This window comes from Branchiostoma lanceolatum, chromosome 19 (assembly GCF_035083965.1).
Source record: "Branchiostoma lanceolatum isolate klBraLanc5 chromosome 19, klBraLanc5.hap2, whole genome shotgun sequence".
Lineage (NCBI taxonomy): Eukaryota > Metazoa > Chordata > Leptocardii > Amphioxiformes > Branchiostomatidae > Branchiostoma > Branchiostoma lanceolatum.
Window position 1 is genome coordinate 2685756 of NC_089740.1, and position 4148 is coordinate 2689903.

The 4148-nt window shown below is 38.9% G+C and overlaps 1 long non-coding RNA gene across 1 annotated transcript; it reads left to right on the plus strand.

The window, feature by feature from the left end:
* The first annotated feature begins 471 nt into the window (after nucleotides 1–471).
* Nucleotides 472–2508, plus strand: LOC136425940 (uncharacterized). The gene is made up of 3 exons (XR_010754136.1): nucleotides 472–696; nucleotides 1421–1537; nucleotides 2020–2508. It is a non-coding gene; the product is annotated as an uncharacterized lncRNA (long non-coding RNA).
* The last annotated feature ends 1640 nt before the right edge of the window (nucleotides 2509–4148 follow it).

Sequence of the window (4148 nt, forward strand, 5' to 3'; positions counted from 1 at the left end):
GTCTTTCATACTTAAGACAACTTGAGTTATTCGGATGAAGCAAATGATCAAATAATATGATTTATGCGCATGTTATCTGCAATATTTTAATCGTTATTCTACGCCTTAAAATCGTTTCAGTTAAAAACGCTGTGCCGAGACTAGTAAGCGAACATAGAACGCACTATCTGGGTAATCAGGTAACAATAGCCGCATTACCGCTCATAATCGCGCACTAATACATAGTTACAGAAATCATTCGCCGGGAGACCAGCACTGCTACATACGAAAAGAAGTTACGATGAACGCTGTTTTCGGGAAATACAAAATATCATACTTGACTTTAGTGATGTTCGAAAAATCGGGGGTCAAAATTGACAGAAAAAAATGCATTATTTGCGCCTTATTTTCTGGGACTACTTCGTGTCTAGGATAAACCTCGGTGTGAGACTGTTCTGACCTTACGTTACGTAAGCACTCATTTACCGCCATTGCAGCAAGAACCGACAGCGTTATGGTCGCTCATGATTCGGCCGAGCAAAATGTCCCCAAATAGCGTAAGTATGGAAAGTTTTCCACAAAAAAGTGAAGCGAAAAGGTTGTGGAACTGTATCGTTGCAAATGGGGGCAAAACTTAGCAATTTTGATGAAGAATGCAGCAAGATTTAGAGACAGATACGGGAAACTAGATCAAGCACGTGTGACGTCATGACTGGGGTGAGAACTTCTTTTTTTTAGTCTTTTTTAATCTGTTATTTGAGAAGTAGTCGGAAAATTGCTGTTTTGCGGGAAATTTGGCCGGAATTGAGTCGGTTGATGGGTGCTTAATGTCAAAATTTAGCGACAGAGTGTAAAGCGCAAACAATGTGCCAAATTAATACTTTATTTTGTGACAATATTTGATCTTAAACCCGGACCATAAGCATTTTTATATTTCACTCCCTATACAGGGAGGAAATATATATTTTTTGCTGTCTTCTTCTTCTGCCAAAAACCAACTAGATGTAGGGTTGCATATGGTACCTCTAATACTGGTATTGCAGAAAGTTATATTTCCCTTATGGTACATGCTACGGATGTCCTATCAATCACGCTTTTAGGATGCCATATGACCATTTGACCACCAGAAGTTTGATCCATTGTTCAAAAGTGCTCGTCACTATATGGGTTTCATTACAAAAACCAGGCCACCAAGAACAAAAAGGGAAGGTCAAGCAGCTTCGGTATTCAGGAAAGCAAAAAGAGATACCAGAAAGCAGGTACCTGCGACTCCGAGGACTGAACATCGACCTCCACCCGTCCAGAGCGGAGGAAAAGGCCATGAATATCATAGGAATATTAATCCCTAACACGTTCTGACAACCAATTGTTAGTTAATGTCATGTATGAAACTGCTGTACAACCAAAGTTGAGAGTAATTCATCATTTTGCTCTTTTTCAGGAGTTACGAGAGGATAAGAATAGGAGGATGAAGGAAGGCTGGAGCAACCAAACCGGGCAATGTGTCAGGTGGACAAGTTACATGGAGGTGGTTCAAACAGTTTGACTGGACAACATGGTTAGTAACATAAATTTCCTCTTATTTCTTTCCTTGTTTATTCGATTACGTTGAATGGAGGAGGTTACTACTCTACTCTACAAGCCATGTTCATACCCCTTCAAATTAAAGTTTTCGCTTGTTAAGTTTCAGTTTCCATCATAACAAGCCCACATATTACATTGCCAACATACTCATACTGAGTTGAGATGGTTGGTTTAAAAACTGAACTTGGAATCATCACCAAGTATTTTGACCAGGTACTTGAAAACCAGGCCAACCCCATGCTTGGTTTGGAGTTGGGAAAGAGGGGATGATGTGATGGTTTACTCAATAAGATTGTACATTGTGTGAAAGAAAGAATGACATTTCAATGATCTGAATAAAACTAATAGACGTTCAGGCATGTTTGCATGTTGATTATGGTTGTCATGGAAGGAGATGATCAAGCCTGTCAACATATATTAAGGTGTTACTTATCCGTTCTACATTGTTTCTTTCAGCTCTGCATGACAACAAAGACAACAGTCATAAGCAAGAGGTGAACTTGGACGACAGTAACAGAAACAGCAGCTTCCAAATGCAGTCTTTAACCTAACCAACAATCATAGGGATCAGTCTTGTCAGGCTTGACATCCAGTCTTTAGTTCCGGCATTTCCGTGGCATCAATGGCCATTTAAACAATTTGCTGTAAGATTAACAGTATCACAAAGAGCATGTTTTTGCTTGAATACCTCATTAATATACATTGTTTGATAGTAGATAGATAGATATCTGTTAGATACGTGATAGATAGTAGATATATGATAGATAGTAGTTTTGTTTAAGTAGGGATATCAGAGCCATACGTTTTTGCGTGCTCTGTATAGATGTATGCCTCATGCGTAAAACAAGTGAGTGTGCGTGTCGATTGTTGAATGTGTCTTATGTAAAAAGTACCACTACATAATTGTTCATAGCTTTTATCGTGTTCATTAAATAAAAGAAATAAAACCGCACTACAATTGTCTTTTTCTTTTCCAACGAAGGCGATTACAACAAAACTAAAAATGTATGACCTGCTTGAAACTTAGTAATTCAGCATTTCAAATCAGATCGTGTAAAGTCAAAAGTTAATTCTGTTCCTGTCGTTCGAAGCTAAAACAAAAGAAAATACTTTTTTAAAACATCAAACTTACATATATCCATTTTCCTACTTGAATCTTATCAGTATAGAACGAGTTAACATATTTCTCGCTATTGCAACGAAAAAAGTAATTTACTTGTTACACATGGTGGTGACAACCTTCGCTACATTTACTGCTAAAATAGATAATACATCACCACTCCGTCACTTAAAAGTATTATATTTCGACAAATACATGACGAACATACCATCATTGAATTGACGAATCAAACTATTTTCCATTATTCCGTTACTTTCAAAATGAATATAGTGACAGGCAACTTCAAAACAAATTCCCCAGGTAATATTCATATGTTGAAACTACGCACGCGCGAACGCATAACAGACATACCTTTACAATTCTGGGAATTCTTGCACATCGGGCGTATAATATACTGTTAGGCTCGCCCCTAAGGCGTCGCCAAAACGTCAGCAATGCACTACTAGCCACATGCAACTGGAAAGGGACGTCATGATTAAAAAAAAAAGTTTCTGTTACGTGTTACATCTGTATGTAACAGTAAAAAAGAGATACAGAAGAAAGTGTAAGATTAACAGGGGTCATCTGGATAGACAGAACACTGCCACGCTTGGCTGTAATTACGCTTGGTAAAAAGCAGTTGTGACAATCAGCTTTAGTGTGGAAAAATTGGTTAACTAGGCGCAACCTTTCGATTCTGTCAGTATTCGGGGCACACAGCGCACGGCAACAACTACACCGGTTGTCAATCGTCAGGACAACATATATTTTGCCTAGTCAGGTTTCCTTGGCAAACTTGTTTTACAATGCAGGGAATCCTTACCGACCTCAAGGAGGCACAAGGATAAACGTGGGCAGACACAAAATCGAGTTTGGCGGGAACACAACCATTTATTCCTTAAACGGAATCGTAAACAAATATATAAACAGATGAGTATGAAGGAAATGATATAAAACAACGTACATAATGTATACAATAATGTCGTCTAAATATAAAACGTTCTTTTTAGTTAATTCCCGTGGGATTAACGCAAGACATTAATCATTTGCTAGTCAAACTCCATTCAAAGCTTACGACATAGGCAAAATATAAGAAATCATAAACCAAGTTGCGTTCACGGTAAAGATTAGGCATCAAACCACCATATAGCTCACCAACTGTGAGCAGAAGCAAGGGGCCAAGAGGGCGCGAAATGCGACCAAACATGGGGAGTAGAAAACATAGCCGCGAAGAATTCGGCAGTTCGAGTATAAGCTAGGGGACGTCAAATCGAGCATCGGATCAATGTGAACAACAACATATGTACGTAAGGGGACGGAATGTTGGACGTTACCGCTAAGGGCTTAATAAAATGGTCAAGTCTAGAAACAAAGGATTGACCAGTAATTGCGATCCGTCTAGTAGAGGGATCCGTGACAATAAAAGGGGGGCAGCTCACCGTGTGCAATAACTAATTGGACTGAAATTCACTTGCCGTCGTTGTCG